This window comes from Peromyscus leucopus, chromosome 11 (assembly GCF_004664715.2).
Source record: "Peromyscus leucopus breed LL Stock chromosome 11, UCI_PerLeu_2.1, whole genome shotgun sequence".
NCBI lineage: Eukaryota > Metazoa > Chordata > Mammalia > Rodentia > Cricetidae > Peromyscus > Peromyscus leucopus.
Window position 1 is genome coordinate 8,804,289 of NC_051072.1, and position 25,512 is coordinate 8,829,800.

The following is a 25,512-nucleotide window of genomic DNA, read 5'->3' on the forward strand; positions in this document are numbered from 1 at the left end:
CTCACGAAAAATAAAAAAAAAAGGAAATGCCTGGCATTTTAAGGTCTATGATCATAAAATATTTGATAGACTTAAAAAACTGAATCCTATTTAAAAGAAAGTTGAAGTTTGGGTTAAAGGCTTTACTCATAGTCAGTTGAGAAAGCATAGTTCCCATTTTGTGGTGGTTTGGATAAGAATGGCCCCATATAATCATGTATTTGAAGACTTGGTCATCAGGGAGTGGCACTACTTGAAAGGGATTAGGCTTATTGACATGGTTATGGCTTTGTTGGAAGATGGGTATCATTGGGGGTGGGCTTTGGGTTTCAAATGCTCAAGCCAGGTCTGGTGTCTCTATGTCTTCCTTCTGGCTGCTGATCCAGATGTAGAACTCTCAGCTACTTTTCCAGTGTCATATCTGCCTGCATGCTGCTATGCTTTCCACCATAATGAAAATGAACTAAACCTCCAAAACTACAAGCCAGCCCCAATTAAATGTTTTTCTTTATAAGAGTTCTATGGTCATTGTGTCTCTTTACAGCAATAGAACATTAACTAAGAGATAGTTCAACCTGACATTGGGATCCTGGGGTCTTTTTTGTGTACATATGTTTGTCCATGTTATATGTTCTCTATGTGAAGGCACGGGTGTGAATGAGGGGGCATAGGTGTGCCTGTGAGCTCACGTGTGTAGGTGTGATCATTTGTGAATGTGAGTTTTTGTGTGCATGTGGGCACATGTGTTTATGTGTGTAGTATGTGTGAAGGCTTTCTACCTTGTATAAGGATCAGGATTTCTCACTGAATCAGGAGTTCACCTTTTGGCTAGACTTAATCAGCTTGCTGGGGAAGTCCCTGTCTTCTTCCCAAGTGCTGGGACAGGTGGGTCACCAACCCCATCCGGCTTTTAAATGGATTCTGGTTATCTGAACTCTGGTTCTCATGCTTGCAGGGCCAACCCTTTTCCTATTAAGCCATCCCCCAGTCCCAGTCCTGGGGTCTTGATGGTGAGCTATTGTAACAAGCAATCAGTCTCCAGTGTGGTTGCTTAGTTAACACCCACAGGAATGTGAGAAAACCAAGTTTCATTTGAATCAATTCAATTAACTCAGGAAAAGTCCACTGTTCTTATCTACCCTTTATAACAATGAAGCCAGATCTTCCCTAAAAGTGACCATGCTGATTATAGCTTGACTGTTGATTTTGGCTTGTCTATCTTCTAGTATCTACAAACATTTGTAGTGCTTTGATAAAGAATGTGTACCTTAGAAGAGGTTGGTTGACATTTGAAAAGCTAAAACTCATTAAGCATCCAGAGGTGGTTGATAAAAAGGTGGCAGCTAACATCTCTCCAATCAACCCCACACAGTCACAAAAGTTGTATAGTGGGTGTGAGCAAAATAAGCAGTGTTCAAGTCTTGTAGAATGTCTTAAAATACTGTGATTATCCACCGTGATGTGTGATGACTGGGGTCAAAGACAGAAATGCCTAATAGCCCTTCTGGATTGCACTATATTATGGGATTCTGGTTAGTTTTGAGGACAGCTTTATCAGACAGAGAATTTTACTGTTTGAGTCTTGTTAGCCTGTTAGCTGAATCCCATTGTTTAGATATTGTCCAACATATTCCAAATGAACAGATGAGGTGAAGTGATCACTGCATGCCAGTCAAATCGTGAAGACTTGGTTTGTTTTCAGAATGTGTACATGTGACTGTACATGGAATGTGTTTATTTTTCCTTTGTATGTGCATAGTTGAATTCCGTTTGTCAAATCAATTCTTTCATTGTAAAACATCTCATGACTTTAAAATTGTGAGAGAGAAACCCAGAAGCCCTCACCTCCCTGGTTTTATTGGTAACACCATTATCTATCCAGGGAGAAAAATCTGATGTTCATAAAGGGCTTCCCACCAGTGTGTCTGCTATGACACCAAATACTTCATGGTATTTTTTTTCTTCAGTCACATACAAGGTGAAAGACTTTGCAAATTAAGAGATTGATGACTGGATAATATGATGTGGTATACTCCTAATTATTTTTTTCTACTCTTAGTAGATAGACCTCTAAAACATATTTAGTGTTTGAAGAATTTTCAAAAGAATTTCCCCTTTTTATGCCTTATCTACAATGATGCTTTTTTTCCCTTTTCCCTAAGAGCAATGTCAGAGAAGGGTATTTTAAAAGAGAATTCTGTTGCAATGATTAAAAGAAACATTTGCAGATGATAAAAGTCGTTTTTTGGGGTGACAGCTGGTGCTGAAACAGAGGTCAAGCAAAGGATGAGAAGGGTAGTTCCCACACCTATGGAAAGGACACATTCAAAACCCGTATCTATAAAATGCCCTGCCTGGAAGCTAGGTGCACTTGCTAGACATTTATTTGATGATAAACTAAAATATCATTTTTCAGATGCAAATGAAAACATGTTGCTTGCAGATTGACACTATAGGACACTAGAGAAAGGTAAGGAAAACAAACTCATTTAAGTAATAAAGCCACTAAAAAGAGAGCAGAAGAAAATTGTTTCATTGAAATGTGTTTCAGACCCCTGACCCCTCTGTTTACATTTGATGAGGAACATGGCAAGTTTCTAGGAAATAATTTGCTTTAGAAATTCTTCCCATTGCCTACGTGCTCACAGACCCATACTAGGGAAGAAGTGACTTATCACCGTGTGTTTTCATTACTTCCAGAAAATGGATCATATCTGTTCTTATAGCTTGCACATAATACATTTACAAGCACTTCATTTATTGGAAGTAGGTAATAAAAACGAAATTTCCTTTAACTAGTGGCGGTGTCCTGACATTCATAGAAATGAAGTAGTACAACCAGTTAGGAGTCTAGAAGAAAGCCACGTGTCAAACTGTGTGAGTTTAAATGATATGAAGAACAATGTCAAAGTGGCTGCAGCAGGAAAACGCAAATTTCCATCAAATGATAGGGAGAAGACGATACTTTTTACAATAAGTACTCCAGAAAGCTGGGCTCCACATGACCAGCTCAGATATAGGCAATAAAAACCAACAGTTTGTGAAATCCAAATTACATTGAATAATTTGTAGCAAATTGTGACTTGGGTGTAGGGGGGACATTGTCATTCTACAGGAACCATAATTAAAAAAAGAAAAGCTGTCTGTTCATTAAACAGTGTAACTTAAAGTAAGTTCTGTACCTCTGGGATAAAACAACAACAACAACAACAACAACAACAAAACTATCCATACCAATCAAATATTGCTCAAATGATAATCCAGCTTAAATAAATGAATCTAGTTTGATATTTTTCCTCTAAATCAGTGTCATTTTTAGTTATACTTTTATGATCTTGAAACCATTATCCTTAGGCTGAAACGAGGAGAAATATAACATCTTACGGGCTCTTTTTCACACAAAGCCTTTTTATGTACTGTCTCTAGTTCTTTTTTTCTGCTAATGAAATGACAATGGAAAAAATACAGCGGATGCATAACTGGGTGAAATGTTTTATCAGAACAGAATGGGCAACATTTGAAGGTCAATGACTCCAGAGACAAAGCATCTCGTGGTTCAAGGATTGTTATAATATTCCATGAGAAGACTGTGATGAAAAAAAAATTATTCTTCAGAGTGTCTCCTTCTGCCTCCCCCCACCCCTGTGAATAACCTTCTATCTTTTAAAATCAAACCCTTCAGTAAAACTGCCAAGAAGACATCGCACAGGTGAAGTGAGGTTCCTGTCCTCACTGTGCCCGCCGTGACAGCCAAATATCATTACAGTCAATTCCTTTGCATCTTTGTCTATCACCACTTCCATCTACTAACCTACATCGTCAGCGTTTTCTGCCGTGAATTAGTAAAGAGAGGTGACTTGTGTAAAGTGATCAAATTTTAGCACTAGGGGGAGTCTTGCCATCCACCTATTCTAACCGGCTCATGCTGTTTCTGAGGTGCCATGTCCAAGGCCTCACACTTTTCCTGTTGCTCCTTTCCCGACATTTTGTTCAATGAGTTTATTGTGCTAAGAAACTTAAGAGAGCTCCAAATACTCTGGTCCCTGCCTGTCTCCTGTCCCTCCATCTGTGCAAGCATCTGGTCTACATGGTTTATGTTCCTTCCCTGGGATCTGAATCTTTACTTCCCAACTGACTCACTGCATCTCAGCTGGCCAATCTACCCGCCTGCTCCAGGGACTGAGTCCTAAAAGCCATTTGCCTCAGGGGAGAGCAGAAGGTTTTCAGGGGCTGGTACTAATTATTCACCCCCTGTGGCTGTGCCTTGTGGATACATGAATGCACATTAGTTCTACCACTTAACCACCAAAACCATTATTTAAGAATTATCTGTATGCATGTCTTTTTTCTACTCTGCATAAAAGGGGGCATTTCCATACTTACTGATAAATTAAGACATTTCTATAGTGATACTAAAAAATACAAAGAAAAGCAAAAACCAAGCTCTAATTTTTAAAGAAATTGACCAAAAATATAGTCTAAAAAATGAAATGAATTTAAAAATTTAAATAATGAATGTTTTGGCTTCAGATGTCATGAAGAGTTTTTAATCTTTATTCCCTTAAATTAAAAAATCATATTCCCAAGAAATTAATAATCATAATATATCTGATTATCTTTAGCATTTTACCTGCATGGAGGTAGCAAAATTATGCTGGTGCAATGAAGGAATTAAAAAAATGAAGGATTTTAAAAAAGTATCTCCTGTACAACTTTTTAGTGTACCTTATCAGGTTTGATACTGGAGTATTCCAACTTCATGAGATAAATCTGAATTTCCTTAGTGGGAGGCCGTAGGTAAGAAGGTAATACAGAATCCAAACAAACACCAACTTGAAGCTCTATTAAGGGCTAAGTACATGTATTTTCAATGCTATTCAAGTATGTTCAACTTAATCTGGGATAGTGAGAGTTCTAAAAGTGAGCGTAGATAGACAGTGGCATTCTTAGGTAGTGGGATAGTGAACTTGTGCAGTCAGATCTCTACCAGTCTCAAATTTCAACCACCACATGTTAAGAATTTCAAAATTTAGGAATACCTTCCTTCATAGCAGGATCATCACATAGTTTTATTTGAAGTTATTATTAAATCATTATTATTTAATTTTTATACATTATTATATCCTAAGTTGGAAAATAAGGCTTTGATGGAATATATTGCTTTTTTTAAAAAATTAATTAAAAACTGTTTGGTCTCTGGGCGGTAGCGGCGCACGCCTTAAATCCCAGCACTCGGGAGACAGAGCCAGGCCGATCTCTGTGAGTTCGAGGCCAGCCTGGACTACCAAGTGAGTTCCAGGAAAGGCTCAAAGCTACACAGAGAAACCCTGTCTCGAAAAACCAAACAACAACAACAACAAACTGTTTGGTCTATGGCTCAGGCTTATTGCCAGCTAGTTCTTACATCTTAAATTAACCCATTTCTATTAATCTATATCTTGTCATGTAGCCATGGCATTACTGGTCTGCTGGCATTTTGTTCCTTGGGTGGCTGGGTGGCCTCTGTCCGACTCTGCCTTTCTTCTTCTTGTATCTCTCTTGGATTTCCTGCCTGGCTATATCCTTTGTGGCCATAGGCCAGAACAGCTTCTTTATTAACCAATAGTAACAACACATATTCACAGTGTACAGAAAGACCATCCCACAGCGCAGAGGCTTTACACAGGGTACGGTTTGTCTCTGCTACTTTAAAGTCATTTCACGGCTGAACATAGTGTCCTATACCTTTAATCCCAGCACTAGGTAGCCGGAGGCAGAAGGAGCTTTGTGAGTTTGAGGTCTATATACAGAGCTCCAGAACAGCCAGGGCCACCTAGAGATATCCTGTCTCAAACAAAGAACTGACAAATCAATCAACCAACCAACAACCAACAGAAAACCCATTTACACTGGTTGCTCCAGTGTGTAAAGGTTCTGTTTGTACAGTGATGTAGTCCCTCATGTTCCATAGGGAGAGGTGGGAGTATAGAGCATCGATCCCTTCAGTGAGGCTATATGATGCTATCATTCTAGATCACAATAGTATATGTCTATTCTCCCAGCACTAAAGTCGATGAAGCAGGGTTACAAGTTGTATTCAAGCCTGCTTTTGTAATAGTGAGACCTCTGACGAGACCATTCTCGTGGATTCTGAGTGACACTGACGGGAATAGGGTAAAGCATGTCTGATGGGGCCCAGAGTAAATTTGATTTGACACTGTTATATGAAGGTGTGTCCGAAGTAGACTCAGTGAGGTGAGTGCTTAGGTCTTTTGTGAGGACACTGATAAAAGTTTATGAAGTGGAGTTGTTGACAGGAGTGTGGGTGAGACTAAATTTGGGCATGAACACCAGTTCAGCCTGGTAATTATTGATACTTGATGTTGTTCATATGTAGGAAAAATTTAAGAACATAGCATTGCTTCATGTTCCAGTATGGATTAATGTCCTGTTTGACTAGAGATGATTATTGCTATCACAATCATTGTATACAGACTGCAAAGTACAAAGAATATGACCTCCTGAGGAAAGGTCACCATTAGATGAGGGATAGGTCTGTCAATAGAGTAAGATGCCCAACTGGAAAACAGTAATGTGAATGCTAGTATTAGGACAATAAAAGTGTTTAGAGTTAGTAAAGGTGATGGGTCTGCTAGTGATCACTTATGAATGACTACATTGGATCCCTACAGCAACCCTGTGGGCTATTAATAGTGTGCTCACTCTTCAGATTAAACAACTAAGATGCAGATGCTTAAGGGACACCTCAAGACCACATGGCTAATAAATAGCAGAGATGGAACTAAGAACTACACAGTATGAACACAGAACTCATGTTCATAGCTAAGGAGCTAATTATTCCACAAAACAATTTCACAGAGCTAGGGGCAATAATGTGAGAGTTGATATTTGGTTACAAACTCTTGAAGTTCAATTTAAAAAGCTTGGCAACATTGCTTTAAAACAAGATTTGAAATATGTGAACTATATTTTTTGTGTTATGGATTATTTTAATTTTTTTAACTAAGAAATTTTTTATTTAGCCCATATACCAACCACAGACTCCCCTCCCTCCTCCCACTCCCCATTCAGCCTTCCCCCAGCCCATCCCTCATCCCCTCCTCTGAAAAGGTATGGCCTCCCATGGGTAGTCAGCAAATCCCTGCACATTCAGCTAAAGCAGGTCCAAGCCCCTCTCCCTGTGTCAAGGTTGTGCAAGGTGTCACACGGTAGGTAATGGCCTCCAAAAAGCCAGTTCATGCCCCAGAGATATATCCTATTCCCACTGTCAAGGACCCCTCAAACAGACCAAGCTACACAACTGTCTCACTCATGCAGAGGACCCAGTCTAGTCCCATGCAGGCTCTATAGCTGTTGGTCCAAAGTTCATGAGTTCCCACTGGCTTGGTTCAGTTGTATCTGTAAGTTTCCCAATCATGGTCTTGATGCCCCTTGCTCATAGAATCCCACTTCCCTCTCTTCTACTGGATGTCTGGAGCTCAGCCTGGTGCTTGGCTCTCTGAATCTGTTTCCATCAGCTACTGGATAAAGGCTCTATGATACAGTTAGGGTATTCACCAATCTGGCTACTGGGGTAAGCCAGCTCAGGCATCCCATCTACCACTGCTAGTAGTCTAAGCTGGGGTCATCCATGTGGATTCCTGGGAACTTTACTCATACCAGGTTTCTCCCTATCCCCATGATGTCTCCCTCTATCAAGATATCTCCCTCATTGCTCTCCCACTCTGCTCCTATTCCAACTCAATCATCCATTGCCCCATGCTCCCATTCCCTACCCTCTACCCTCCATTGTCCCCCTCATCCCCAGTTTACTCAAGAGATCTCATTTATTTACCCTTCCCAGGAGATCCAAGCATGCCTCTTAGGGTCCCCCTTGTTACCTAGTTTCTCTGGAGCTGTGGCTTGTAGTCTGGCTATGCTTTGCTTTACATATAGTATCCACTTATGAGTGAGTACATAACCATGTTTGTCCTTCTGAGTCTGGGTTACCTCACTCAGGATGATATTTTCTAGTTCCATCCATTTGATTGCAAATTTCAGGATGCCATTTTTTTTACTTCTGAGTAGTACTCCATTGTGTATATGTACTATATATATTTTTTTTAATCCATTCTGCGGTTAAGGAACATCTATGCTGTTTCCAGATTCTGCTATTACAAATAATGCTGCTATGAACATATCTGAGTAAGTGTCCTTGTGGTATGATTGAGCATTCCTTGGGTATATGCCCAAGAGTAGTATCATTGGGTCTTGAGGTAGATAGATTCCCAATTTTCTGAGAACCTCTATACTGAGTATTGGTATTAGCTGTTTTTTTAAAATTCTGGTAGAATTCTGTGTTGAAACCATCTGGTCCTGGGCTTTTTTTTCTTTTGGTTGGGAGACTTTTAATGACTGTTTCTATTTCCTTAGGGGTTATAGGTCTAATAGGCCTAGGTAAATTGTTTATCCATTCTTGATTTAATTTTGGTATGTGGTACTTATCCAGAAAATTGTCCATTTCTTTTAGATTTTCCAATTTCATGAAATAAGGGTTTTTGAAGTATGACCTGATGATTCTCTGTATTTCTTTGTTGTCTGTTGTTATGTCTCCCTTTTCATTTCTGATTTTGTTAATTTGGATGTTCTCTTTTTGCCTTTTGGGTAGTTTGGATAAAGACTTGTCTATCTTGTTGATTTTCTCAAAGAATCAACTCTTTGTTTCATTGATTATTTATATTGCTCTCTTTGTTTCTATTTTATTGATTTCAACCCTCAATTTGATTATTTCCTGGGGTCTATTCTTCCTGGGTGAGTTTGCTTCTTCTTGTTCTAGAGCTTTCAGGTGTGCTGTTAATTGCTAGTGTGAGATTTCTCCAACTCCTTTATGTGGGTATCTAGTGCTATTAATTTTCCTTTTAGCACAGCTTTCATAGTGTCCTGTAGCTAGAGTTTTCCGGCCTTGCCCACAGTCAGGACAAATCTTTGTCACCCGCCAGTCCCACAGCCACTCAGACCCAACCAAGTAAACACAGAGATTTATATTGCTTACAAACTGTATGGCCGTGGCAGGCTTCTTGCTAACTGTTCTTATAGCTTAAATTAATCCATTTCCATAAATCTATACCTTGCCACGTGGCTGGTGGCTTACCGGCATCTTCACATGCTGCTGGTCATGGCGGCGACTGCAGTGTCTCCTGCCTCAGCCTTCTGCTTCCCAGAATTCTCCTCTCTCCTTGTCCCACCTACTTCCTGCCTGGCCACTGGCCAACCAGTGTTTTATTTATTGACCAATCAGAGCAATTTGACATATAGACCGTCCCACAGCAGTGTCCCATAAGTTTAGGTATGTTGTACATTCATTTTCCTTGATCTCTAGGAAGTCTTTAATTTCTTACTTGACCCATTGGTTATTAAGTTGAGCATTATTCAGTTTCCATAAGGTTGTAGGTTTTCTGTAAATTTTGTTGTTGTTGAAATCTAACTTTAAGTCATAGTGGTCTGATAAAATACAGGCAGTTATTCCATTTTTTTTTTCTGCATGAGACTTGTTTTTTTGATTGAATGTGTGGCTGATTTTAGAAAAGTTTCCATGGGTTGCTGAGAATAAGGTTCTATTAAGTCAATTTGAGTCATAACATCTGTTAGATCCCCTATTTCTCTGTTAAGTTTCTGTCTGGCAGACCTGTCCATTGGCAAGAGTCTGTATTTTTCTATACATTTTGTTAGTGTTAGTACTTATTTTCTTCAAGAATACTTGATGTTTCTCTCTAGGCAATTGTTAGACAATTTCAGTCCTTATTTTGATATGGAAGAATAGGGAAGGCAACTATTAGTCACCTGTTCATTTGTTATAGCTTCCCATTATGTCAGTGCTTACTTGGCACCTACATAAGGCTTACAGATTTCAACCCATTGCAAGAAGGGATATTTTGTGCCAGAAATGTTTACCAAAGTTTGCGATGAACTTACTTTTATCAATGTTAAGAACTGTTCCAGCTTTGAGGACTCAGAAGTAATGGGCTGATGTCAGCATAGCAGGAGCATGTCAAGGTTGAAAGATGAACCCAGCACTAGCATTGGGGGGCGTGGGAGAAAGTGATGCTCAGGACCAAGGACAGCGATCCACTCATCCATACTCCCAGCGATTACATTCTGGACATAAAGGCTGAGATAGAGAGTAAATCTGATAATTTCTTTGAGTCTGTAAACTTGGTCATTTAGTGATATGTATAGGCAGCAAATTCAGTCACAATAAAGATGTTACCCACGGTTTGGAAGAAGAATCTACATTTTGCTAAGCTTTACTTGCCTGTAACTTGCTTTTCAGGACTAAATGTGGAAATTATTTCCATTTCTCTCATTTAATCTTACATTTTGAATCAGTTGTAATTTTGGAAATGTTTTCAACCTCTCACTGCTATTAAGACAGTCATGAGATAGACATTATTCCAGTAGAGAAGGAATGTCAGCTCTTAAGAGAGGGACAAGACACCCCATGCCAATCTAGTTCCATTTTAGCCTGCTGGCTGTGATGAGAATAAAATACTTGGATCTGGCTCAGGCATAACTGAGGCTGTGTCTGTTTAGATAAAGAGCCATGGATGATGAGGCAGTTGGGCAATAAATTAACAACCTTAATTACCAACTAAAATTAAGGTAAAGGCAGGCATTGGAACAAATGATCCTTGCAGTCAATTAGAAGCCTGCAAGATACACGAGATAAATCTGCCCCTCTTTTCCAGCTGAGTCAGGGAGTGAATAGTGAAACTATTTAGAATTAAAGCTATTTAGAATTTGGACCACAGGAGAGAGACTTTCAGGCCAGATGCAGTTCACATAGCCTGAGTCCTATGACCTAAGTGTTCAGTGTCTTTAATAGGATCCTGTCCTCAGTTCCTGGGAGGCAACTAATAGCTACAGCAATAACCTAGATTGCTTTGGGAGTCATTTATTAATGTGGCAAACCATCTGAGAGTTTCCTGTGCTTGGGACTGGGGTTTTGTTAGTACATGGTTCTTGTGGTGAGTACGATCAGGCCAAGTGGGTCAACTCTCTTCTCTCTCTCTCTCTCTCTCTCTCTCTCTCTCTCTCTCTCTCTCTGTTCCTGACTCTCTTCCTCTATCTCTCTATCACACACACACACACACACACACACACACACACACACACACACACACATACACGTGTTTATAAACATAAACTTACACTGTGTATATAATTTTAGATAAATATAAAGTAATATTATTCATTGAGGCTTTATTAAACAGCCTTGGTGTTATTTGTTTCTTGTTCATTCTTCTCCTTATGTATTGACCTCCCTTCCTCCTTAGTTGGAACCTCTTCCCCATTATTATGTTTCCCATTTCACATCACCATGTTCTGCTTTTCTCCTCTCAGTCAACCCCTTGTTTCTATGGTTCCTTCCTGCTGTGTACTCACACATGAGGATTTGGAGCTAGGGACCACAAATGAGAAAGAATATGAGATATTTGTCTTTCTGGACCTGATTTACCTCATTCAATATAATCTTTCATAGGTCTATTTATTTACTTGTCAATTTCATGATCTCATTTTTCTTTACAGCTGAATAGTCTTCCCTTGTGTCTATGTATCCCATTTTATTTTCCACTCATCCGTTGAAGGATATTTAGGTTGTTTCCCTTTACGGACTACTAGACCCCCTAGGGTGTCTATGAGCATTGTTGAGCAGGTACCTGTGGAGTGGGATGTCCAGTCCTTTGGGCATTTGCCAAGGAGTGATATATCTGCATCATATGGTAGATATATTTTTTGGTTTTTGAGAATTCTCCAAACTGATTTCCAGGGTGACTTTATCAATTTTCATTTTTACCAGAAGTGAATAAGGGTTCCTTTTTCTCCACAGCATTCTCAGCAATTGTTATCAGTTGTTTTGTTGATCTAAGCTATACTGATTGGAGTGTTGTTTTAACTTACATTCCCCTAATTGCTGAGGATGATGAACACTTTTTGTGGTATTTCTTAGCCAGTCTTATTTATTTCTTCTGTTGAGAACTCTCTGTTTAGATCCCTAACCCATTTTTAATTGGGTCATATTTTCCCTTGACTTTATTTTCTGAGTTTTGTATATTCTGAATATTAATACTTTATCAAATGTGTAGCTATCAAAGCTATCTGTGGGTGTTTTCCCCTTACTCACCTGATTGTTTCCTTAGCTGTACAGAATCTTTTCAGTTTTATTAAGTCACAGTTGTCAACTGATGGCCTTAATTGCTTGGCAAATGGGGTCATGTTCGGAGAGAACTTTCCCATCCTTATATCTTGTAGGGTACTACCTATGTTTTCCTCTAGCAGTTTTAGTGTTTCGGCTTTCAAACTGAGGTTTTTGATCCACTTGGATTCGGTCAAGAGGACAAAGATGTATTCATTTAGTTACATGTTCCTTGTCCCCCTAAAAATAACCATCAGCACTACCACCCCACAAAGGGAATCTTCAGGGATCATGCAGTCAGCTTTGGAGAGACTTCGCCATCCAACCTGAATCTTGCCTTGCAGCCATATCTGATTGCCTTGAAAATTAAGACCAAATCGTTGTTAAAGTCTTTAGGGAAAAAGATGACCACAAACTAGTTGTTCAGCTGTTAAGTTCATTCCCCCCCCCAAAGACAAAAAGTGTAATGCTTTTTTTTAATATAGTGATGTGAATGGTAATGGAGTCTGGGTCCATTTGATAATTTTGGGTGATGTAATAAATAATGGTGGGAACTAATTTTGTGAGTATATAAGGATAGGATATTTGCAAATAGCTCTGTTTTTGTCACTAAGCAAAGTGAATCAAGTTGTTCAATTCCACATAAGTTGCATTGAACTGATTTTAATAACTTCATTTTATGGCCTCAGTCCACCCCCCTTTCCACATTCCTATTTATAGTATAGATTCATTCTTCTGGAGATAAAGGTAAGGTAATAGTGATGTTATTACTTTGACAATGAAAACCACAATGACATTCAGGGGCTGAGTTAGAGCCTTGCTATAATGTGAGATCCAGAAGGCCAGATGCAAAGCTTCAAACAATTAGCACATAAAAAAAAATGTTTGTAAAGAGGAAGGTGACCACATCTCTCTCCTTATACATTGAGGTCAGCTGAAACTGCACTAGAATGCCTGAGAGTATCCTGTAGTTTATAATAGTAAAACAGCTCCCCCCCCCAAACAAGTGACACATGAAGTAGAGCTATCTGTTACAGAACATATTCAGACAACATGTGCTTGTAAAATGAGCCCCAAAGCTCTGGCTCTGGTAGCATAGAAAGTCCAGCTCTTCGTGCACTTGGACCCTTGGGATCTAAAATCCTTTCTTTGCTTTGGCTGTCTTTTCCTTTGGAAAAATATCTTTTCTTGATAAACCATTTCTGCTTCTGCTGCACTTATATGTCTCTGCTCAGTTCTTTGTTTGGGGACATCCCTATAGAGGTACCCTCTGAACTCTGGTATCAACCAGTAAAATTCCCAGAAAACAGGAAAAGTATAAAGAGCTGTGTGCTGTTGGATATTTTCCATCCTAACACATGGGAGGCAGAGGCAGGAGGATTGCTGTAGCTGCAGGCCAGTCAGATCTACATAGAGAGACTCTGTTTCAAAGAAAGAAACAAAAAGCACAAGGAAAGACAGATCAGCTATAATAAGGAAGAGATGCTGCTGTAAGTTACACTAACATTTTAAGTCACATAATAGACAAATCTTCTGGGGGAAAAATAGCTGTCCAGAGATACACTAGTAAGAAAGTGAGGTCACTGACATAAAGGAAGAAATTGAGTGGAAGGGACAGTGTAGTGTAGACTGTACACGTTAAGTGTTAAGAAATAAATACTGTATTAACATGACACTTTATCTTGAGAAATACCGGAAATTTGCTTGGGCCCCTTAACATTCAGTCTTGGGGACTCTTGAGGGTCATGATGACTCTTGAGATAATAAGGGCTCATTTTGCGTTAATGATAATGCGATCAAGTGGTGTTGTTTTGCTTTACTCTGTATGTCTGGTCAGCCATACAGGGACAAATGTAAAGCAAGCTGGTGTGACACAGAAAGGCTAGGATGGGAGGGCATGTGCATGGGGTCGTGGTAGTAGTAGTGGTTGTGACAATCTGGGACCAGAGTTAGTAATTAGTATTAAAGAGGAAGGAGTGATAATAAGAGGTAATAAAAGGAAAGGAAATAGTAGGGTATAGAACATGATCCAGGAAGTAAAGAAGAGGGAGATAGAAATTAGTAAATACTAGTTGATCACAGAAGCAAACGTTTATCTTTGACAAAAGCGAGAAATTGATACTACAGAAAATGCAGTTATTGAAATCACAGATTCATGGGTGTGGATAAAGTTTTAATGTTTGCTGTTTGCTTTTCTACTTTTTCATAAGGAAATGGAACACCCCACATTTAGTTCTTTCTTTTTTTCTTTTGCATGGGTGTGTTTGAACACGTGAACGTGTTTGAGTATGCGTGTAGAGACCTATGCTAAGCATCTTATTACTCTCTACTAGGTAATCATGCAAGGCTTGTCACTTGAACCCAGAGCTCCCAGGTTGAACTAGGTTAGCTCGCTGCTTGGTTTGCTTTGGGGAACTCCTCTCTCTGCCTCCAGAGCACTGGGATTATAGGTGGGACTCTATTGCCGGCAGGTGCTGGAGATGCTTGCATTGAAGACATTCTACATGCTAAGCCATGCTCCACCCCCCCAACCTCCCACCCCCGCTTTATCGTTCACATTTTTAAGTCTTAAGAAAAAAAATTTCTTGCAGTTTGAATGATTAATGACTATGCTTCAGGAAAATGTCTTTATGTCTCCTTGCCTGCCTGCAGTATGGACAAGTGGTTTAAAAATGAGAGAACTATAACTGTCTGTTGTTTAAGAAAGAAAATGTCAATAAATAATGTCACTCTTTCTCCACTGCTGAATTGCTTACTATTTTCTCTGCTGGAAGGACGTGGTATGGAACTAAAGGAGTCCTCAGACCTCATTCTGATACCATAGCAGAGGCCCCATTACTTTACAGTGAACACTGCATTTTTAAAAAAGTTCTCTCAGGCCATTATTTAGATAGATAGATAGAGGAGAGAGACAGAATCACAGTTGGACAACCCAGGCAGAGTGCTGTCTTTACAGGTGAGCATCAGCTAAGAAGTCTCCAGGAAAAACACAGTTATGGCATCTAGCGATGACTATATCAGGGAAAAGGAAACAACAACAAAAAGCAGAATTTATGATTCTTTAGGGAATTTAGGAAGCTACTCAACCAGGAAGGTATTAAGGACTAGGAGATTCTTAAAGATGTTTCAAATGACATAAAGAATAGGGATCAAACAAAGCAGGTGGTCTTGTAGTCATCAAACATTAAATGTTACAGACTAGAATTACTTGCTTATTAATGATGACTGGAGGTTTTTGGGTGAAAAAATTAAGATGGCTTAAAGTGTTCAGTATAGTGAACTTTTTATGTAAAAGCCACAATTATTAAAATTTTTGTTTTTGATCTTAGCCATTCTGACAGGTGTAAGATGGAATCTCAGAGTTGTTTTAATTTGTGTTTCCCACGCCTAAGGATGCTGAACATTTCCATAAGTGTTTTTTTTTTGGACATTTAAGATTACTCTTTTGAAAATTCTCTTTTTAGGTCTGTACCTCATTTTTAAATTGTATTATTTGATTTTTTGATATCTAGTTTCTTGAGTTCTTTATGTATTTTGGAAATTAACCCTCTGTCAGATGTGGAGTTGGTGGAGATCTTTTCCCATTCTGTAGACTTCCGTTTTGTCCTACTGACCATGTCCTTTGCCTCACAGAAGCTTTGCAGTCTCATGAGGTCCCATTTGTTAATTGCCGATCTTAGTGCTTGCACTACTGGTGCTCTGTTCAGGAAGTCGTCTCCTGTGCCAATGCATTCAAGGTTATTTCCCACTTCCTCATCTGTCAGGTTCATTGTGTCTGGATTTAACTAACCTAGGCTTATAGGGGCACGCAGAGACTGAACCAGCAACCAGAGAGCCTGTGTGGGACTGACCTAGGCCCTTTGTATATGTTACAGTTACATAGCTTGGTCTTCTTGTGGGACACCTGACAGTGGGAGCAGGGGTTGTCTCTGACTCTTTCCCAGCCTTTGGGACCCTTTCTTCATACTAGGTTGCTTTGTCCAGTTCAGTCTAAATACGGGTGTGTGTGTGTGTGTGAGACTAGTCTTATTGTAACTTGATGTGCCGTGTTTGGTTGATATCTATGTGAGGCTTGTCCTTTTCTGAAGAGAAACAGAGGAGGAGTGGATAGGGGAGGCAGAGGGGAGGTAGGGGCAGTGACTGGGAGGAGAGGAGGTAGGGGAAACTGAGGTTGGTATGTAAATAATAATAATAATAACAATAATGATAATAAACAAAATATAAATGAAAAAAATTGTCTATGTACAACTGAGGTCATAAATGCATGTGAAATATATATAGGATTTATTATCCTTCTATTTACCTATGTAATAGACAACTTCATATATTCATGATGTAATCAGGCTTTTAGTAAACCGTGTTCTTCAATAGTAGCTTTACCTCTTTGTAGGGCAGGATGTGTGCAATAGAATCATTGAAGTTGGAAAGCTCATCTCACTTCCCCAAAGAGGACATTGTTCCTGGAGCACCTTTCTGTAGTCCTCTGCTCAGGCTCCACTTTGGATTTGGAAACCACGAACTTGTGTTTTCAAATGGAAGAGAAGCCTCACATGATAAATTTCAGGACTAAACTAAACACTATCCACCTCTGCAGGCATTTAGTGTGAAAGCAACCAGCCCAGTGTGAAATATATATATATAGTGTGAAATATATATAGTGTGAAATATATATCCCAGGAGAACCTAAAGGGCAAGACTTTCTTCACTGTTTTCCTCCCCCAGTACAAGTTAATTTGGGCCCCAAAGCTCCCTAGTACTTCTCTTGAGTGGGCCTCACCTTTGGTTTCTGGGTAGGTTCTCAATAGGGGTGTTACCAGCAAGGAGTTCAGTGGTTATCTCTATGGGTACCTGCCATTGGGTGAAGCGAGCCATCCCAGAAGTTTCCTTTTCCCTGATATAGTCATTGCTGGATGCCATAACTGTGTTTTTCCTGGAGACTGCTTAGCTGATGCTCACCTGTGAAGACAGTACCCTGCCTGTGTTGTCCAACAACTGTGATTCTATCTCTCTCCTCTATCTATCTATCTATCTATCTATCTATCTATCTATCTATCTATCTATCTATCTATCTATCTATCTCTTTTTTTTTAAGTATATGACTCTGCCTTCCTCTGCCCACCCTTCTATAGATACCCTTTCTTTTCTTCCAGTAGACACTTCCATGGGACCTATTTTAAGGTTTGATCTTCAGGAGAATTCATTTGTGGACTTAGAGAAACTTCTCTGGGAGGAGAAAATGCTGCTTCACTCAGGAGACCCATCTATTCTTTCTAGGTTTCAATTCTCATGTGTCTCCCTAAATATCGTTCCCTTAGCTTGCAGTTAAGGAGAAGCACTACCTCCTCTCTCTCACAGCTGTTCGTGGGAGTCATTGTAGCTGACTGACAACTCACTCTAAAGAATTCTTAGATTTCAGTCATTTTTAGGCTAAGATACTGAAGTGGCTTTAGCTAGTGCTAAAAAGACTAATTGTATTGTCAATATCCGCAAATCCTAAAGGGATGATTTACATTACATCTCTCTTCAAAATAGATGTGTGTCAGGGCTAAGTATTTAGTATTTCCTTCTGGATGGGTTTTGATGAAGTAGGAAGAGGATAGCATTTAATAGCATACTGTACTCCCAAATTGGAAAATCCAGGAAAAGGAGATGAAGGGAGTCGGAAAGGATATTTTGTTTTGTGCAACCAGTGCATAAAAATGGCAAGAGAACCCTGTAATGTGAGACAGTGGCCACTAAGTCTGGAGGGCCAGTTGGAGATGCTCAGAATGAAACCTTTCCATTTCAGACTTGGCAGATCCCGTCAGGCACACCTTTCTTTAAGGTTTATATTTTCCTGTTTATTCAGGGTTAGCCCTGCAAGTATAACATGAAAGTGAAAGGGGGTGGTCATATGGAGATGCAGAAGCTAAGGACAAAGGACTACCTTTCTATGCTACAAAGGAACCCGCAGCAGAGAGCTTCCAGCCTTGCTTCCTGCAATTTTATACTCATGTTTCCTTGATTTTAGGGTTCTAATTCTGGAGCAAAACTTCTAATCTAAGCAACAACCCAGACAGACCTGGTGGGCAAACTTCTAGGCTATGCTGATACTCAAGAAGAAACGTAATTTTATTCTTGTCTCCATTTTGTGCTTGAAATGGAAATGCAAAGTCATTTGTGTTGAGGATGTGGTGAGTTACAGCATATGACATTGACATTGCAGGATTCCTGGTTATTTGTAGTGTATGTGGCTTTATTTGGGAGCTTTTTCTTATTTTAGCCAGGTAGAAAAAGTATTTAGAAAGTATAAAAGCAAAAAGCATTGTTGGGCACTGATATTTATATGAATATATATATATATAATATATATATATATATATATATATATATATATATATATATATTCTCTGCCATAAAAACTTCATTAAAGTTACCAATCTGCTAGAAAAGATTCCCTTTGGTGTGTCTGCATTTGAAATCATTGTTTTCCAAATGTATGGGAAAACCCTAAGTTTTAATTGTCAGAAACAGTTTAAATGAGCTTATTTTATAAATTATGTCAAGTAAGGAAAAAGTAATGAGAACCATTATCTTAAATTACTCAGTCTATATTACGTTTACTTAGGCATACTAATGTTTCAAAATTGGCCTTGATGTGAACATAATTTCTCATATCTTCAAAAATTCAAGTGCGTTTCCTTGAACCTACTCTGGTGGGGGTTAGCCTTAATTAAGTGATCTATGACTTGGTTGTAGGTCACTTGTTCTCTCCTTTTGTATGTATGTTAGGAATTGTGTCAATACCAAGGAATTGATTAGTTTATGGCTCAAGGTCATTGAGCCATCTGCGTGGCTAATTCGGTGGAGTTTTAAGAGAGCCATTTCTAGCTTTGTCTTTTCCTGTCTTAGAGTTAAAAACCTATTTCGGTGAAGGGACTGTACACATAAAGTGCTGCTCGCCCAAGAGTGGCCATCGCTCAGCCACACCGAGTATTGTCTGCATCTGGAGCTTTCTCTATAACTGTATAAGACAGTCAGCTAATACAGTGCCATTAAATATGCCCTTCCTATTAAGAAATTAAGGTCATTTTCATTTTTTAATGCTTATTAATGTTAACTGAGCTATTTTTCATTCGTATAGCCAATTTCCATCCAGTCCAATTTCCAGAGACTCCACTGATAATGCAAATGACTAAATACTCCCAATACAGTCTGCTATTCACATTAGAATTTTTTGCCTCCTGTAAGACCAATCTTGGAAACTGATGCTCGTTTCAATAGCATAGACACTAAGAACACACAGATTACTTTCTTTCTTTCTTTCTTTCTTCCTTCCTTTCTTTCTTTCTTCCTTCCTTCCTTCCTTCCTTCCTTCCTTCCTTCCTTCCTTCCTTCCTTCCTTCCTTTCTTTCTTTCTTTCTTCTTTCTTTCTTTCTTTCTTTCTTTCTTTCCTTCCTTCCTTCTTTCTCTCTCTCTCTCTCTCTCTCTCTCTCTCTCTCTCTCTCTCTTTCTTTCTTTCTTTCTCTCTTTGTTTTTTTCCAGACAGAGTTTCTCTGTGTAGTTTTGATGCCTTTCCTGGATCTCGCTCTGTAGACCAGGCTGGCCTTGAACTCACAGAGATCCTCCTGGCCCTACCTCCCAAGTGCTGGGATTAAAGGTGTGCAGCACCACCACCTGGCTACACAGATTTCTTTATATATAAAATTATAAAATTTTTACTAAAGCTAATGTATATTTTATAAAGTTGCATTTAAAGACCACAGTTTAATAGCTGAGGCAGTCCTATGAAATAGACCATCACTGCTCCTCATCTCTTCTATTTGCTGGTGTTCAGCTCTTGTTTTAAATTTCAGTGTTTTTCAGGATACAGAATGTATTAAAATATGTGTGTTGCTATGCACATCACAACATACTGGGACACTCAGGGAACAGAGGTAGAATTTTTGTGCTTGAGTTGATGGAGAGAGTTAAGGAAATGGAAGTGGGTGGAGGCAGAAGTTGAAAGACAGAGCTACTTGACACAAAGTCTCAGTAGACCTCCCAGTAGTACTGGGGCTGGGAGAGTCCTGCAGAGTTGTCTGAAATGGAGTCAAGAGGGTTTTGTCTATGCACACCTGCAGTGACCAGCTATTTTTTAGACAATGACATCATGAGGTTTGCAGGCAGATGGATGGAACTAGAAAAAAAATCATCCTGAGTGAGGTAACCCAGACTCAGAAAGACAAACATGGTATGTACTCACTCATAGGAAAATATTAGATGTGGAACAAGGATGATTGGACTGCTACTCACATCACCAGGGAGACTACCTGAAAAACAGGACCCCAAGAAAGACACGGGGATCGCCCAATGACAGAGAAATGGATGAGATCTACATGAACAGCCTGGACATGAGTGGGGGTAATGAAGGGCGAGGGTTGAGGGAAAGAGAGCGTGGGGAAGCCGGAGGTCCCAGCTGGATCAGGAACAGAGTGGGAGAACAAGGAAAGAGATACCATGATAAATAAAGACCCCAAGGGAATAGAAAAAAACAGAGTGCTAGAGAGGTCCCCAGAAATCCACAAAGATACCTCCACTATATACTACTGGCAATGGTCGAGAGAGTGCCTGAGCTGACCTACTCTGGTGATGGGATGGCTGAACATCCTAACTGTCATGATAGAACTCTCATCCAATGACTGATGGAAGCAGATGCAGAGATCCACAGCCAAGCCCCAGGTGGAGCTCCAGGAGTCCAATCGGCGAGAGAGAGAGAGAGAGAGAGAGAGAGAGAGAGAGAGAGAGAGAGAGAGAGAGAGAGAGAGAGAGAGAAGGGATTACATGAGCAAGAGATATTGAGATATTGGAAAAAGCACAGGGACAAATAGCCAAACTAGTGGAAACACATGAACTGCGAACCAATAGCTGAGGAACCCCTATGGAACTGGGCCAGGTCCTCTGGATAAGTGAGACAGTTGATTAGCTTGAACTATTTAGGAGGCCCCCAGGCAGTGGAACTGGGACCTGTCCTTGGTGCATGAGCTGGCTTTTTTGAACCTAGGGCCTATGCTGAGATAGCCTTGGTGTAAGAAGGAGGGACTAGATTTGCCTCAACTGAATCTACCAGGCTGGGCAGACTCCCCAGGGGAGACCTTGTCTTGGAGGAGGTGGGAATGGGGAGATGGGGAGTGGATTGGGGGGAAAGGGGGCTGGGAGGAGGGAGGACAGGGGAATCTGTGGCTGATATGTAAAATTAAATTAACTATAAAAAATAAATAAAAAGAAAAAACCAAACCAAACCAAAACAAAAGATATTAAAGAGGATATGAATAAATACATTAGTGAGATTTATGACTACATGAACAATGGAATGAAACAAAAAATAGTTCAAGAAATGGAAGTAGAAATGGAATCACTAAAGAAATCTCGAACTGAGAAAAATTTGAAAATGAAATATTTAGGAACTCCAACAAAAAGCTTCAGAGGCAAGCCTCACCACAGAATACGAGAGAGAGGTGGAAGAAAGAATATAAGGTATTAGATACAAGAAATGGATAGCTCAGCCAAAGAAAATGTTAAATCTAAAAAACAAAGCAAGCAAGCAAACAAACAAACAAAAACAACAACCAGGTATAAAACATTCAGGAAATCTGGGACACTGTGAAAAGATTAAACCTATTAATAATAGTAATAGAGGAAGAAGAATAAACCTAGGTTAAAGGTACAGAAAATATTTCAACAAAAGTCATTGAAGAAAATTTCCCTAGCCTATGAAAGAAGCTATCATAGCACAAGAAGCATATAGAACATTAGACTATCAAAAATGGAATCCCTATGTCACATAATAATCATGACATTAAAAGTTCAGAACAAAGAGTACTAAAAGTTGCAAGGGAAAAAGATTAATATAGAGGCATATCTGTTAAAATAACATAATTCTCAAGGAATAAATAAGAATTATTAACAAAAGAAAATAATAAAATCTAATGCTATAAATACAGTCCAATTTTGTGAGATCAGTTTTGCTGATTCAACCGTAGCTGCCTGGGAACACAAGAGTTCTTCAGAATTGAGATGAGTATTCTGTGAAAATAAACTGAATGTTGTATGTTTCATTATTTTTGTACTTGTATTATACATATCCCATATACTTAAGTAAAATCTATAAAAGTTTATTTATAAGCTAAATTTCAACTATTTATCTCATCAGTCTATCACTGTCATCTACCATTTGCCTATTCTGTCTGTCATCTATCTATGTATCATCTATTATCTATTTATCTGTCTACCTGTCTTTATCAATCTATATTTATCTATGTATCTATATATTATCTATCTATCTATCTATCTATCTATCTATCTATCTATCTATCTATCTATCATCTGCTTATCTATTATCTATCTATCTATCTCTCAATTATCTATTTATCTGCCTATCTATATCAATCTATCTACATTTCTTACCTAAGTATCTATTATCTATCATCTATCTATCTGTATGTATGTATGTATCTATCTATCTATCCATCTATTATCTATCTATAGCTATCAATCATCTATCTATCTATCTATCTATCTATCTATCTATCTATCTATCTAGCTATCGTCTAGCTATCTATCTTTCTGTCTGTCTATCTATCTATCTATCATCTTTCTTTCTTAACTATACTTTCTGTCATCTCTCTATCTATCTATCATCTATCTATCTATCTATCTATCTATCTATCTATCTATCTACCACCTATCTATCTATCACCTATCTATCTATCTTCATGATCATGATTATTATCTGTTGTCAATTATTCTTCTAATGTATCCATACATCATATTCTTGATGCAGTTCTGTTCCTACAAAGTGGGTTGTTACATATTTCCTAGCACTTTACTGGGCCAAGATGAACTAGTCCACAAGTTTGTATTGTTTGCTACAAAATCACATTGGGAAAGTGAGTAATTCAGTCAAAAAGGATGGAGTGAAGGGTAGAAAGAAGAGAGAATGAAGACTGAGTTGAGGTCACCTGTAGAATTCTGGGTTCTCCTTTTTTCCAACACAAAGAGCTACTTCGTGGTAGAAAATGGGATGATGAAATGTAGTCTTTCATTCTCCCATCAGCATTTTTTTTTGTGTGTCACTTTGAAGTAAAAATCTTAAGTTAGAATGTAAAGTAGTAGATTCCATTGTGATATTTTCACAGATATATGTCAGACTTCATCTTTATTCATCCCCCTCTGCCTGTGCCTTCTCTCATCCCCTCTCCCCACCTCTGTTGGTCATTTTCCTCTGTCTCAGTCCTATGCTCTGCTTTCATGTTAAATGTATTCCACTAGCTTCTTTTATTTCACTGCCCTCCTTAGTTCTCCTCCTCAGAGTTCCTTTGTTATTTTAATGCCCTGCAAATGCACACCCATGCAAATACACACAGTCACAAATTTAAATATAAGTCCACAATGGAATTTTGTTCATTCCTACGGAAGAAAGAAATCATGACATATTCAGGAAAATGGATGGGGCTGTAGATGATTACAGTAAGTGGAACAAAACAGATTTAGCAGCCATTATCATTCTAATCTAATCACACATTGGGATAAGATGAAGGGACTTAAAAGAAACTCCTCTTCCAGTTCTTCCCATCTCTGCTGCAGCCACATTGCTTGATAACTCCCTACAGCACCTTTGAGCATGCCTGCTTTCCTTCATGAGATAGATAGATGTCTTTGTACAGTCAGGCTGATTTGCATTCTTTCTTTAGTGGTTAGTACGGCAGGAAGATGGTAAGTTCAAGGTCATTCTTGGAAATAGTGAATTTGAGGTTAGACTGGGATTCATAAGACCCTTTCTTGGAGAGAGGGAGGAAGGAGGGAGGGAGAGAAAGAGGAAGGGGTAAGAAGGAGGAGAAGGAGGGAAGGAGAGAAACAGAGAAGAGAAGAGAGAAAGAAAACTGTGTTTGAGCAGGGACACATGTTGCTAACATGTCTTCAAGCCCACAGGGGTGTGGAATGGAACACAAAGGGTTGCTGTTTTCCTGGGGTTGGGATTACAGAACAGGGAGTGCAGGGGCTGTCTCCCGTGGGTAGCAGATCAATCTGGACGTGCTCCATAGCATGGCTAGAGAGTCTGAAGCTCTCACCTTGATAGAAGCGTCAAGATGGGTTCTCAGGGAAACCAGTTATCAAGACCATGGAGGTTTAGGATCAAAGAAGCTGGTCATCTGACCTCAGCCAGGGTCCATGAGTTAGAAAAATGTTGACTTTATGAGCATATGCCCTCTTGATTCCACGGTGCAAGGAAGAAGACATAAGTGTCCAGGTGATCTGTCTGCAAAAAGTGAGGATGTGTGTCTGTCAATGGGATCACCTTTGTAAAGATGATAACTTGTAGTCATCTAATTTTGAGAGCTATTTCGTTATCCATGTCAATAAAAATGGCTTTACTTTTGGTACAGGAGGTGAAATAGACAAAAGAAAAAATTAAAGATTTATTTTTAACTATGCGTATGTGTACACATCTGTATGACTATACACCACCTGAGTGCCTGTCTTTATAGGCTAAAAGAAGGTGTCGAGTCCCCTAGAGCTAGAGTTACAGGTAGTTGTAAGCCCCCTGACATGAATGACAGGAAGCAAACTCAGGTGGTATGTTGTACAGCAAGCACTCTTTACTGCTGAGACACTTTTCCAACCCCAGAAGAGCACTGAAAAAGGAAGTTAGTATCTGATATTATGCTTGCTATTTAGTGTAGATTTATATTCATAGAAAGATGTCAAAGACTGTGCTTGATACACATGCTCATATCATGTCCAAGGATATGGATACAATGTACTTGGGTACACATCATAAGTAATACAGGTTTTCTGTGTGTTATTTTGCTCTTCCTCCCCTTTTTATTTTTCATCTCTCTCTCTTGTCAAAGGCTTCAACTTATTCTAACACCATCTACACATATTTTAAAAATTCTCATGCGTGTGCATAAGAGACAGCATTTATCCACTCTAGGGCTGGTTGTGAGTTCTGTGAATTTCAGAGAACTATGCTGATTCTATGAGACACAGACCTGGATTTTGTAGGGCAAAATCCCTGTCGTCATGTTGCTTTTAGTTTGGTGTGAGTAACAGTTTCCCCCCTCATACTCTGCCTTATCTCATCAGGGTAAATTGTGTGTGTGTGTGTGTGTGTGTGTGTGTGTGTGTGTGTGTGTGTGTGTGTGTTTGTTTAAATTTTTTATTATTAAATTTTTAAAAATTTATTTTACATTCCAATCACAATTTCCCCTCCTTCCTCTCTTAATGAGAACATTTTTTTTGTCATCTTTTTTTGAAGCAGATGAAGACCATAGGTAAAGACAGAAAATCTGGGAGCACAAATTCACCCCCTCAATTGCAAAAGGCATTAAGGCCTTGGG